This window comes from Bufo gargarizans, chromosome 2, assembly GCF_014858855.1.
Source record: "Bufo gargarizans isolate SCDJY-AF-19 chromosome 2, ASM1485885v1, whole genome shotgun sequence".
NCBI classification, from domain to species: Eukaryota; Metazoa; Chordata; class Amphibia; order Anura; family Bufonidae; genus Bufo; species Bufo gargarizans.
The window spans coordinates 615,469,317-615,483,328 of NC_058081.1; the positions used below are offsets into that span (position 1 = coordinate 615,469,317).

Consider the following 14,012-nt stretch of genomic DNA (forward strand, 5'->3'; position numbering starts at 1 on the left):
AAGGATGTATTGGAGTGCCGATTCCTTGTAATTTTTGTCAGCCCTTTATCTTAGTGCATAGGCTTTATGAGTGTAGAAGTCCCCCTACTTGAACAATTGTACCACAATGTGAATGAAGCCCTCCATTATGTGATATACAGGTTGTATCGGAATGCCTCTTCCTTGTAATTTTTGGCAGCACTTTATATACAAGTAAATATACAGGAAAGAATTTTTCCTAACAATTTTTCCTCTAAAATCGATTTTATCTTCGGTGTGGTGCGTATTATTGTCGGTCTGTAAAGGTGGCATACTATTTGGACAACATCATTCCCAGCAGCGGCCTGGGAGTCCAAGATGCATCCAGACATTCTCCCCATGCTGTTCCCAAAACATTTCAGTGGTATTTCCATAAATTTTTGACCTTTTCCTGTGAACCAGACACCCTCCCCCTTCAGAGCAGGGGGTGCCTGGTTTAATGCTCGGGTTCTCCCACTGACTTCCATTGTGCTTGGTAGAGCACACGAGCACTTTGGTGCTCGATCAACACTAGTCCTAGTAGAGCACTCGAGTACAATGGAAGTGAATGGGAGAACCTGAGCATTAAACCAGGCACCGCTGCTCTGAAGAGGGGAGGGTGTCAGGACTCTAGTAGGGCTTAGGAGTCCCTGCTCTGACTCCATATACAGCTATGTCTGTATATAGAGTCAGTGCTTGGGGACACCTAGTGTATTTAAATCTAATTTAGCCTCTATTTCTGAAAAGTTTCTGGCGGGATTCAAACTCACAACCTTCTACAGTACAGCAAAGAATCTTACCCACTACACCATACAACTACATGGCCAGTTTCTTAAAAAATAAATAAATAAATATGAGACTTCTGCTGTTACTAGCAGTAAGTATTTCTATACATCAGAAGTATCATATTTTATTTTTGTCAGCAACTGGCTATGCAGCTGTGGTTAACATTATGGGCTCTAATGTAGAAGGTTGTGAGTTCTAACCACATCAGAAATAGAGGCTACATTTAATTTAAACATATATATAAGTTTTTAGCCATAATATATTTACATATATTATTATATATTTAGAATATATAATATATTATAATATATGTAAATATATCATGGCTAAAACTGTAGTAGTTTCCCACATATTATGCATTCATATTTATCAGAAGTATGATTTTATATATATATATATATATATATATATATATTATTTTTTTGTAATTACATATTTTTTAGAATTACAAATATATATATATATATATATATATATATATATATATATAAATTCAATTTTGCCTTTATTTCTAATGGGATTCAAACTCACAACCTCCTACATTTCAGCCCAGAATGTTAACCACTACACTATAGAGCTGCATGCCCAGTTGCTAAAAAAATATGAGACTTCTGCTGTTACTAGTTGTAAGTATTCCTATACAAAAGAAGTCTCATATTTATTATTTTTTTTAGTAAGTGGCCATGCAGCTGTATACTGTAGTGGTTAACATTCTTGGCTGTAATTTAGAAGGTTGTGAGTTTGAATCCCGCCAGAAACTTTTCAGAAATAGAGGCTAAGTTAGATTTAAATACACTGACTCGAGCACACGCGATATTCGGCCAAGCATAGCAATGCTTGAGCCGAACTGGTGTTCGGCTGAGCATGCTTGCCCAACACTAGTGTTCACCCTAACCGGCTCCAATCTCTGGGGCTTTGCAAGTACTTGAAGATTGGCGTGACACGGTGAGATGGAACTTCACTTGAAAAAAAATCTGGAGCAAGATCCAGCACTGCTGACATTAAAACTGGATTCTTTATTTTCATGCGAGATACAAGCAGATAAAACATTGGTTTCAGGCTACACTGGCCCTTTGTCAAAATAACATTGAAAATAAACAATCTGGTCTTAAAGTCGGCATCGTCTTCTTTGCATTCTCAGTACATGTATTAATTGTATAGCTGCCTCAGTTACAGACAACACTTGTCTGTTTTGATACTACCTTGCAGGAATGGGAGTTGTTACAGGAGCCCAGATCCTTCTTTAAAGGGAATCAGTCACCAACGACTCCCTATCTTTTGCATAGACATGTAGCTGTACTTCACCGGCTTAGAACACTGTTTTTCTTTTGTTGATCCAAGGCTCTGTTCCCAAAATAAGATTATGATTTTCTTTATTAGGTCTTTGGTGCAATGATGGTGTCACCGTTGCTCTATTTGAACTCAATGTCCACTCATTTCTGTGGTCAGCCCCTTCCTAGCTGCTTAGATTGACAGGGCCAGGCAGTGGCAAAGCACTGACCAAAATGTTTTGGGTGGCTGTAATACAGCATCTGATTCTGCCCTGACACTTACAAAATTATTATTTATTAGATCATCAGCATCAAATCTGTGTCTAGACTATTCAAGGTAGTGATATACCTAGAAGAGATGGGGGTGTAGATTAAGGAGGTAGGTTTTGCCACCCAGAATAGAAGATCCGAGTGTTTGCTTCCCCTTTCTGTGACCCTTGGGCCAATTCCTTACCCTATAATTTGCCAACAGTGCAGAATGGTATCCTACGTACCTAGGTTCTTGCTGCCCAGTAACAAAACAGGAGACAGGACCAACCAGAGATGGATCCCCTTTCTCCAAGGAACGCACAGCGCCACACAGTTAAAGATCTATGACACTATTCAGCAAGGAGAGCCAGTGGCTTTGAGAAGGGGCCTTAGAGGGTTTCCAATTTAATAGCAGGGTTTGACATAAGAAGATGTAATGAGGCCAAGGAGACTGCTCTCTGAGAAGCATATGCCTGAGAGACCTGGATGAAAGTTATGAGACTGTCTTAGTATGTATGAATTTCTGGTAGGAAACCTCACGTCTTGGGTCATCATATTTTGTCATTGTGACCTACGACCGTCAAAAGACACTTAAATTTGACAAAGCACAAATGTAAGAAATCAGGTGAGGGACAAATGCTTGCACTTTATATTCTGTGACCTGAATAAAAGGTCTCTGCTGCTGACAACTGTGAGTATGAGTAAGCAATCAAGCTCTACCCATAGGAAATTTACACTTGCTTAGTTTTCCGATCAATCTGAGAGATGTGGGCATAGAGTAAACAGGCTGAGTATGGCGCCCGGCTGGATAGTAATGTCGATAACTATCCTTTCAGTTATTGCCAATTATACCAGCAATAATGCTCTATGAAGGAGTTAAATTGAGAAATCAGCAGTCAGCCTAACCTACTTTCTGCTCATTATGTCAATAAGATCTTAGTTGGTGGATGAGAACATTGTGCGCTGGTTTTCTACAGAAGGATTACAAATGCCTGAAAGCGATGGTGCAAAAACGGAGCCGAAAAGCGTCTGTACTCTGCACACAGGATTTCATTACTAATTGAAAACTTCCAGCCGTGTGGTTTTTCCTCTACTCATTTTGCTAGATGTGTCGATATCTTAACTACAGATCCACACATCATAGCGGCTGAGCCCGGGATGAGGGTGCGCACTGCTCAGCAGATCCCATTAAATACGAGCTCTGATTATCTATGATGTGATAAGAGGCTGGCTGAATATAATACAGCGCTGTGTGCCGGGACAAGGCTTTGTTTCCCGTATGAAGTCAAGCCACATGTCCACTAGTAATGCCAAACAATGCCATAAATGGGATACCTAATACTTTTAGATTTTTGGAAATTAAAGAGTAACATAGTTTGTAAGGCTGAAAAAGATATACGTCCATCTAGTTTAGCCTGTTATCTTGCAAAAAAGCACCATGAGGTAGAAGGCAAATTTCATTTTACGGGGAAAAAAAACTCCATTTGTGGTCTGACTAGTGATTAGTAAAGTGGCAGGACTATGTTCTCATCACGGGCATCTATGCCCCTTTTGATGCCATTATCTTATTGGCCTTGGCAGCAGCTGCCTGACACTGGTTGCTACAGTTAAAGGGGTTATCCAACCCCTATAATGACCCCCAAAATGCCTGGGCCCCTCATACTGGTCATACTTACCCAGCTCCCCGTCACCGCACGCTGCATCTCCCTGTCGCGTGGGTCAAAACATCTGGCAACAGGGGGGTGGGGCTTCTTTTCCAGCCAATAGCAGTCTGCGACGGGAACGAGCCTCCCTAACGTCATCCGCAATGCTAGGGAGGCTTGTTCCCGCTGCGGCCTGCTATTGGCTGCCACCCGCAATGCCCCACCGTACCCCAGTCGCTGATGTTTTGTTCCGCATGATGGGGAAATGCAGCAGCAGCCGTGTAGGCATCAGAGGTGACATGGATGTCGGGGAGCGGGATAAGTATGAGTAGTATGAGAGGCCTGGGCATTTTGGGAGGCATAATAGGGGTTGGGTAACCCCTTTAAGTTTATTGTAGTTCTGTATTTTGGACAATCCCTACTTGTTAAAAGGATCTTTTGACAATAAGCAGATGACAGAGTGGCCCCTCGGGATCAGGTGCAACCTGTGGCAGTAAATGTCCAATTTCCCATATATAGGCCTATATGTATATAGGCCTATTACTGTATGCAGGAGGTGGACAAGAAAGATAAACAGCAGAGGCCGCTACTAGAGACGAAAATGCAATCTACATAAAACAAACAATATTCTTATTATGTGTATATTGCAATAATACTCCATCTGAAGGGCCCTATTTATTGCACAGTAAAGCTTATATTGGGATAACCCATTTAAATAGCATCTGTCAGCAGGTTTGTACCTATGACACTGGCTGGCCTGTTACATGTGCGCTTGGCAGCTGAAAGCATCTGCGTTGGTCCCATGTTCATATGTGTCCGCATTGCTGAAAAAAATTAAGCTTTAATATATGCAAATAAGGCTCTAGGAGCAATGGGAGTGTCGCCGTTACACGTAGAGGCTCAGCTCTCTCTGCAACTGCTGCGACCTCTGCACTTTGATTGACTTTAGGAGAAGTCAGGGCCAGGCATGATCACCTTTACACTGCCTGTCCCTGTCAAACAATGTGCAGAGGGCATGGCAGTTGCAGAGAGAGCTGAGCCTCTAGGAGTAAAGGTAAGCCCCCTGTTGCTTTTAGAAGCTCATTTGCATATATTATTTTTCTCAAAATAAAAATTTTTGCGGACCGCACATTGTCGGCACTTTCATAGAAAATGCTTTTTTTTGGCCGCAATTGCAGACAAGAATAGGACATGTCCTATTTTTTGGCGGAACGGAAGTGCGGATCCGGAAGTGCAGATCCGCAAATGCGGATGCGGACAGCACATTCCGGCCCCATTGAAAATGAATGTCCGCAAAATGGGTCCGCATCCGTGCCGCAATTTTGCAGAACAGGTGCGGACCGCACCTGTTCCGCAAAATTGCGGCACGGATGCGGACCCATTTTACGGACGTGTGACTGGACCCTAAGACCTCATGCACACAACCGCTCCATTTTTTGCGGTCCGCAAACTGCGGATCCGAAAAAAACTAAAGCCGCCCAAAGTTTTTCTTTTTTTCGTCTTCGTTCTTCGCGTTCCATATATGGACCGTATACGGAACCATTCATTTCAATGGATCCGCAAAAAAAAACGGAAGGTACTCCATATGCCTTCCGTTTCCGTATTTCCATTTTTACGTTCCGTTCAAAGATAGAACATGTCCTATTATTGTCCGCATAACGGACAAGGATAGTACTGTTCTATCAGGGGCCAGCTGTTCCGTTCCGCAAAAAACAGAGTGGACATAGACGTCGTCCGTATTTTTTGCGGACCGCAAAATACTGAAAAAGCCAATAGGGTCGTGTGTAAGAGGCCTAATTCAAAAGATCTGGCTAATTATCGCCCATTGTAAGCAGCGAGGAAGGTTCCTGCTGCAGCTATTTGCCTCCCAGTCAGAGACTGGTTTAATTGAAGTATGCAAGAAGATGGTTCAGACATGGAGGATTCTAACCATTTGTGATGTGGGAGAGATATGGATGAAGAAGGGGACGTTATCATTAGGTTCTTGCTCCCATGCATTTTTTGGTCTATTTTTCACATTTCAAGGGGAACTGCATTTTTTTGCTGCTGGTCTAAATCAAAATCTTCATCACAGCGCATAAAGAAGTCTTGAAAATATTAATAAGATGATCATTCATAGATTTCTTTCGTTTTTGCAGCTTTTGATTGACAGTAGCTCTATATGCGAGATTCCTTATCTATCTGCTGTCTTGTTGGGAAAAAAAAATCTTATTATGTTTTCCGCTACTTTACAAGTCTCCTTTTGATCATCAATGATTTGATTTTTTTTATATCTTGTCTTGATTTTAACTCCACCTGGGGCCACACAAGCTTCTGAGGAATCGTCAGCGAAGTAACATCTACCATAAGCCAGACTCAGGGTTTCTCTTGAACATGTGAGACTAAAGTTCTCGTGTTCTGTTATATTGATATATTTAATGACTAGCTCCAGCAACATACCATAACTCTTTATTGATTCGCCAGTTTGTACTTAACTGGCTGAATGTCCATCTGATTTTAATGGGGTATTCACCCTCCTCAAATTGATATTTTTGTTTAATAGTTGTCACCGATCTTGGCTCAACAAGGTTGCCTCATTAAATGTCATAGTGTTGCCCACCCAGACCCTTCTCTATTATAAACCGTCATGAAGCTTACAAAGTTCTGGTCTCACGGACCTATCCAATCAATCTTTACTAGTTCTGCTATTCCAGTGAATGCTACCAAAGGGACATGCATTTATAGCTGAGTGAGTATAACTGGGAGTTTCTGATGGTGGACACTGGTTGCCAGCAGGTTTCATGAGATAATCACTGGAAGCAGTTATCTCGAACACCTGCCGTTGACTTTAGAATAGATCAGTAAGGCTGAGTTCACACTTCAGTTATTTTGTCAGTTATTTTCATTAGTTATTGTGATCCAAAACCAGGTGCGGGTCAAAAACACAGAACAGGTGCAGATCTCTCCATTATACCGTATCTCTGAGGAGGCTTCACTACTGGTTTTCACTCACAATAACTGATAGAGATAACTGACCAAATAACTGAAGAGTGAGCCTAATTTGTATAACGATACTCACCTTTGTTTCCCTGCTATGCGACTACAAACCAGCTGTAGAATGCATAAAGAAGACTTCTCCAGGAGTCCTCTCCATTATATGCGCATGCACAGGAGTCCTCTCAGTGAATTCTATGGCTGTTTTTACATGCACAGCAAGGGAACACGGCTGAATATCGACATACACATTACTGATCTGGAGTAAGCGGCAAGTGTTCTATACATTACTGTACTTCCTAGACTTGCAGGAATGACCGATTCCCTTTAAACAGAAAGACATAGAAACATCTCTAAAGCTTTCCATGGATATAAGATACTCATCCACTACCACGCCAGCCATCTTGAAGGACAAATGTTATTATAGTTAAGAGCTGAATTCACAGGGTCAGCCTGTTTCTAGTATAAAATACCTTTATCAGAAGTTTTTTGCTTCTATGTGATCGCCTTGGTGCTGATGCTTATCCTTGCTGCCAAGAACATTCTCCTTCCCACTCTGGCAGCTCATAGCATAGTCCCCTTCTTCTTCCCCCTGCAGAAGGAGTCCTCTCAGCTATACTGCCAGGCTACGGCCAAGGCTCTGCTCCTTCTCTGACAAGCAGAGCAAAAGGCTATTTCTATTACTATTCAGAGACCCGGCTGTGGAGAGACTGACCTCAGTAGATGGACATGCTCATTGCTATACTCTTTGAAGACACTGTGTCATCATTACTATGCAGGGAAATTTTGCTCTTCACTGGATTGTTTTGTATGTCAAAAACTGTTTGATTGTTCAGTTCTATACAATGATTACGATATTTAAATTGTCCTTGCGCTTTGAAAAGCACTTGTCAGTGCAGCAGACCAAAGGTTTTGATTGGTGAGGATCCGAGTGCCGAGACTCCCATTAAATGTTAGAAGGACAGAGATGTCACATATAGCGATCTCTCTCCCCTCTACATGAGACAGGCTTAATAGAAAGTGTTTGAGCCCAGAGAGAATGTGCTATTTGGGTACTTCTCTCTCCTCGTTCTAGTGATCGGTGGAGGTCTCAGCATTCAGATTTCCATCAATCAAAACATCTGATATATCACTATGACATATTATTTTTTTTTTTCAAACTACAGGGACGCTTTAATGGTAAGACAACCTCATTAATGCTTCAGAGTTGAACTCTAATTGTTCCCTGCTGGTTCAGCTTCCAAGATCATCCCAAAAGACTTGCCATGTTGGAAATGTTCTCACAAGGATCTAGGCCTCACAACTTGGTCCTCGTCAAATAGTTCAGAGCCTTACACTTTCCTATTTATCCAACAGATCAACTGCAAGAACTGGGTATTTTACCCCTTGATAGATGCAATTGTCATGACATAATCTATGTCATTCACTTCATCTGTCAGTGGATTTAATAGTATGGCTGATCAGTACAATGGCTCTTATAGTGTAAATAGAGACATTCATATTTTTGGTGTTAAAATGGGTCTTCAGTGAGGTAATCTGAACAAAAATGGGTTTGAGTAGGACAAAAATAACAAAAAGGGAGTATTTAGCCTACCGATCCCACAACACTGCTGTTCAGTGCTGCTCCGGTCCCACTCCTCTCCATTGTCTCTCCTCGGGCTCCAAAGGCTGGAAACACCTTCGACTGCCCTCTTAAAGGAAATGTGTCACCAGAAATTTTACCCCAAAAAACCCAAATAGTAACACATATCCTTTTTTTCTAATTTGTTTTCATTTTCTGATTGTAGATTTTTTATTTTATTTTATTTCCTGAACATTATAATGGGGGCGGCCATCTTGCCTGAGCTGTTCTTAACAGCATTTACAAGGCATTAAAAAAAGATTGCTTTACGGCAGCCCAATGGTCCATAGACACAATGGTCAGAAGGGGACACTATTGACTTCTATTGGAGAGTTTTCTAGGCATGCTCTGTGCCCTGTGCACAGGAAAGAATAGATAAGCTCTGACAATCACTTATTGTGAATGAAGGATCCTGTCTTATCTGTACACAGAGGTGATATCATTACAGGCAGGATTAGAATGAGTTAAATGCAGTAAAGTGATCTGTACATAATATTGGTTAATGGTTAGCACTGGTGCCTTGCAGCAATGGGGTCTTAGGCCGACCGAGGACAACATCTGCATGGAGTTTGTAGGTTCTCCCTGTGGGTTTCCTCTGGGTACTCCGTTTCCTTCCATGCTCCAAAGACATACTGATAGGGAACTTAGATTGTGATCTCCATTGGGGACAGAAAGCAATGATAATGTCTGTAAAGAGCTGCAGAATATGTCAGCGCTATGTAAGTAAAATAAAGTTAAAATAAATAGATTTCATTTTTTGCAGCACTATCAGAGCCATAGACAACACAGGGAAATATGGCTAATTGAATATTGACCAGAAAAGTACCAGTCCATTAGGTGTTCAATGAACAGAGTGCACACTGTTCTGCACAGTCAATATACGGCAGTACGAAGGGTTCTGGCAGTGAAGTCAAGCACATTAGCAGAACTAACAGGAAATTATCAATAAATAGAAATTTCATCCACAAGGTGACACAGCATATTACTATAAAGGGGTTCTGCACTTTGTTTTAACTGATGATATATCCTCTGGATAGATCAGGGGTGGCCAACCCATGGCTCGTGAGCCGCATGTGGCTCCTTGCAACTTCACTTGTGGCTCTCAAAGGAGCGGGCTCTTCTTTACGTATGCGGCTCACAGGGGAGCGGACCAGGGATGTCGCAGGTTTCGAAATATTTGCAGCACAGAGGAGAAGGAAGAAGAAAGCAGTCCGCCCTGCCCCTGTGCTGCTCCCGCTGCCACCAATGAGAATGCAGGGGGGAGGGGCTGTGGCCACTGCCACCAATGAAGGTAACTCACTCATTTATTCAAATACAGGAGACCGGTGCTGGCTGCAGAATAATTTAGCCCGCACCCGACCTCTATGAGAGGGTTAACTGCCGGGGATCGCAGCGCCTTCATAGAGGCCAGGTGTCGGCTATGTGATTCTGCCGGCACCCACCTCCTGTATCTGTATTAAAGGTTGTCATTGGTGGCGCAGTGCACACCCTCCTTAATACGTGGAGGCCCGCGCTCTGACCTGACGCTGTGTCACTGTGGAGAGGGCGCCACAGTCCTCAGAGCAGAGGCAGCAGAGGTAGGATAAGCCTCCTACATAGTTTTATTTTATTAAAGTACTGATCTGGGGGTCTTATCTGACATGGGGGTAGTATGAGCTCAGATAAGACCCCCAAATCCACATCAGACCGACAAAATAAGCCTCACCAGTGCTCATATAAGACACCAAAAATCAGACACCCCATGCTCGCATCTCCCCTATGTCAAAACACGCCTGAGCATCTGAGCATGGGGCGTCATCTGAGCATGGGGCGTCATCTGAGCATGAGGTGTCATCTGTGCATGGGCGGTCATCTGATAATAAGGCGGTCATCTGAGCATGGGGCGTCATCTGAGCATGGGGCCTCATCTGAGCATGGGCGGTCATCTGATAATAAGGCAGTCATCTGAGCATGGGGCCTCATCTGAGCATGGGCGGTCATCTGATAATAAGGCAGTCATCTGAGCATGGGCGGTCATCTGAGCATGGGGCGTCATCTGAGCATGGGGCGTCATCTGAGCATGGGCGGTCATCTGATAATAAGGCGGTCATCTGAGTATGGGGCGGTCATCTGAGCATGGGGCGGTCATTTGAGCATGGGGTGGTCATCTGTGCATAAGGCTGTCATCTGAGCATGGGGCGGTCATCTGAGCATGGGGCAGTCATCTGAGCATAGAGCGGTCATCTGAGCATAAGGCGGTCATCTGAGCATAAGGCGGTCATCTGTGCATAAGGCGGTCATCTGAGCCTGGGCGGTCATCTGAGCATGGGGCGGTCATCTGAGCATAAGGGTGTCATCTGAGCATGGGGCGGTCATCTAAGAAATCTTGAAACACATTGTGAAAAACAAAGATTGACAGAAGTCTCACCAAGGCCTCTTTCACACTTGCGTTGTCCGGCTCCGGCATATACTCCATATCCGGCGTATACTCTGAATTACACGCCGGATCCGGAAAAACGCAAGTGAACTGAAAGCATTTGAAGACAGATCCGTCTTCAAAATGCTTTCAGTGTTACTATGGCAGCCAGGACGCTATTAAAGTCCTGGTTGCCATAGTAGTAGTGGGGAGCGGGGGAGCAGTATACTTACAGTCCGTGTGGCTCCCGGGGCGCTCCAGAATGACGTCAGAGCACCCCATGCGCATGGATGACGTGCCATGCGATCACGTCATCCATGCGCGTGGGGCGCCCTGACGTCACTCTGGAGCGCCCCGGGAGCCGCACGGACGGTAAGTATGCTGCTCCCCACTACACTTTACCATGGCTGCCAGGACTTTAGCGTCCCGGCAGCCATGTTAACCATTCAGAAAAAGCTAAACGTCGGATCCGGCTATGCGCCGAAACGACGTTTAGCTTAAGGCCGGATCCGGATCAATGCCTTTCAATGGGCATTAATTCCGGATCCGGCCTTGCGGCAAGTGTTCAGGATTTTGAGCCGGAGCAAAAAGCGCAGCATGCTGCGGTATTTTCTCCGGCCAAAAAACGTTCCGGTCCTGAACTGAAGACATCCTGATGCATCCTGAACGGATTTCTCTCCATTCAGAATGCATTAGGATAATCCTGATCAGGATTCTTCCGGCATAGAGCCCCGACGACGGAACTCTATGCCGGAAGAAAAGAACGCAGGTGTGAAAGAGCCCTAAAGCTGTCTACACTACAGGTAGGAAAGGTGGTTTAAATACACTTTTATATGTTTGATAACTCAATTGCAGTAATACTGTCGCGTACACACGTATTTGTGTAAACGGATAGCTTGTGGCTCCTGGCAGTCATACGATTTTTTTTTCTGGCTCTTTGTGTCTGTAAGGTTGGCCACCCCTGGGATAGATCATCAGCTTCTGATTGGCGGGGGTCCGACACCCAGGACCGCGTTGATCAGCTGTTTGAGAAGGCAGGGGTGAAGGAAGGAGCGCTGCTGCCTTCTCAAACAGCTGATCGGCAGGGGTGTCGGGTGTCGGACCCCCGCCGGTCAGAAGCTGATGATCTATCCAGAGGATAGATCATCAGTTAAAACTAAGTGCAGAACCCCTTTAATTACAAGAGAACTCTAGAGTTGGGGGGTCCCAGAGGTCAGATTTCCACCTATCTAGCACTGATCATCTATCTAATGAATATGACATGAATATTAAAATGATGAAATATTGCTCCCATAGAGAAGCTGGACACCTTGGAAACACTTTTGGGCACTGATCGATTCCAGCATTGGCTGCGGTGGCAGAAGGGACCCCTGTCCACTCCAAAAGTTCAGAAGTAGAGAACTAAAGCATAGCAGGCTGAAGGATCCAGAACTGAGCAGGTAAGGCTACTTTCACACTAGCGTTCGATCGGATCCGTTCTGAACGGATCCGATCATATTAATGCAGACGGAGGCTCCGTTCAGTACGGATCCGTCTGCATTAATAACTTAGAAAAAATTCTAAGTGTGAAAGTAGCCTGAGCGGATCCGTTCAGACTTTCAATGTAAAGTCAATGGGGGACGGATCCGCTTGAAGATTGAGCCATATGGTGACATCTTCAAGCGGATCCGTTCCCATTGACTTACATTGTAAGTCTGAACTGATCTACTCGCCTCCGCACGGCCAGGCGGACAGCTGAACGCTGCAAGCAGCAGTTCAGCTGTCCGCCTGTCCGTGCGGAGGCGAGCGGAGCGGAGGCTGAACGCCGCCAGACTGATGCAGTCTGAGCGGATCCGCTCCATTCAGACTGCATCAGGGCTGGACGGAAGCGTTCTGCTCCGCTCGTGAGCTCCTTCAAACGGAGCTCACGAACTGACCTATGAACGCTAGTGTGAAAGTAGCCTAAGTGTGCTTCCCTTCACAGGTTCAGCAGGGAAGGAAGAAGGGGGCTACCCAGAGTGTTTCAAATCTGGACAACGCCTTTAAGATCCTCTCTTGAAATAAAATATACTAGCATTTTGTAGTACTAGTCATAAAGGTGGGGCTGTGACAACTACTGAATTCTTTCCCACTGTCAGAAACTGGTTTTAGATGGTGAACATACAATTTACTGACAAGAACTTTTCAGAGAGTAAGAAATAGGAATTTTCCATTCTTAAGCAATGAATCTTGGCTTTATGTATAGTATATGGGGACTTCATTTTGCCTAATGCACAACAAAAGAGTTTATTTTACAAGTTGGATTCTGGATAGGGACCTTTAAGTATTAATTCACTTTATTATTATTTCAATAACGTGGTGTTATTATGAAAAAGATATATTCACCAAAAACAAGGTCAATCTGAGTTTTGATCTGGAACATTAAGAAACAACTGCCATTTCCACACAAAATGCAGCATTTACTGTCCCTACCTTAGGCCTGAAATGTCAGTTTGCAATATATTAAGAGTTGGCAACACAAGAAATCATAGGTTCTGATGCCTGAAGGGTCCCTAAGCCCCCTCCGGCACATGATACGTCATCAGTATTATAAATGAAAATACTAAGTGGGAGCTTCAAGTTAATCCCCAGGGCCATTCCTAAAAGTTGGCCTCAGCCACCGTTAGAGGGAAACTCCAGTTAAAACAATAATTTCTCAAGTGATTTCTTCCCTGCAATTCTGGTGTCTCATGTGACTGCTGACGGTCTCTGAATAATAAAATCTAATAGATGTCTACAAATCTCCTTAACCCTGTGTGGTCTTCTCTTGTCACTGAATTTCCTAGCTGCTTTCAATAGATGATGTAAGTAAGGTTCTTGGAAACCAACCATCTCTTCCCTGCCTTAAGTTAGCTGTAGTCTCCGAAATGCCTGTGACATGACTGCTGCTGCACAGAGCACAGCCTCCAACTTCTCCTGTGCCTCTTCAGCATAAGGTAATATAGTACTTCTAAAAGTACATACCCCAAAAAAACAGTGCTAAAAAGCCATCAAAGAAATAAATAAAATATATATCTTTATCAGCACATACAGACTATTCTGCCAAAAAGCTAATGGGG

General features: G+C 43.8%; 1 protein-coding gene and 1 long non-coding RNA gene across 2 annotated transcripts in view; one reads left to right on the plus strand and one right to left on the minus strand.

Annotated features, from left to right (window-relative positions):
- Positions 1-14,012, minus strand: part of DISP3 (dispatched RND transporter family member 3) — a 152,661-nt gene that overhangs the window by 116,755 nt on the left and 21,894 nt on the right. The gene's annotated exons all lie outside the window — the stretch shown is intronic.
- LOC122926825 overlaps positions 1-14,012 on the plus strand; it is a 35,683-nt gene that overhangs the window by 7,361 nt on the left and 14,310 nt on the right. The window lies entirely within an intron of this gene.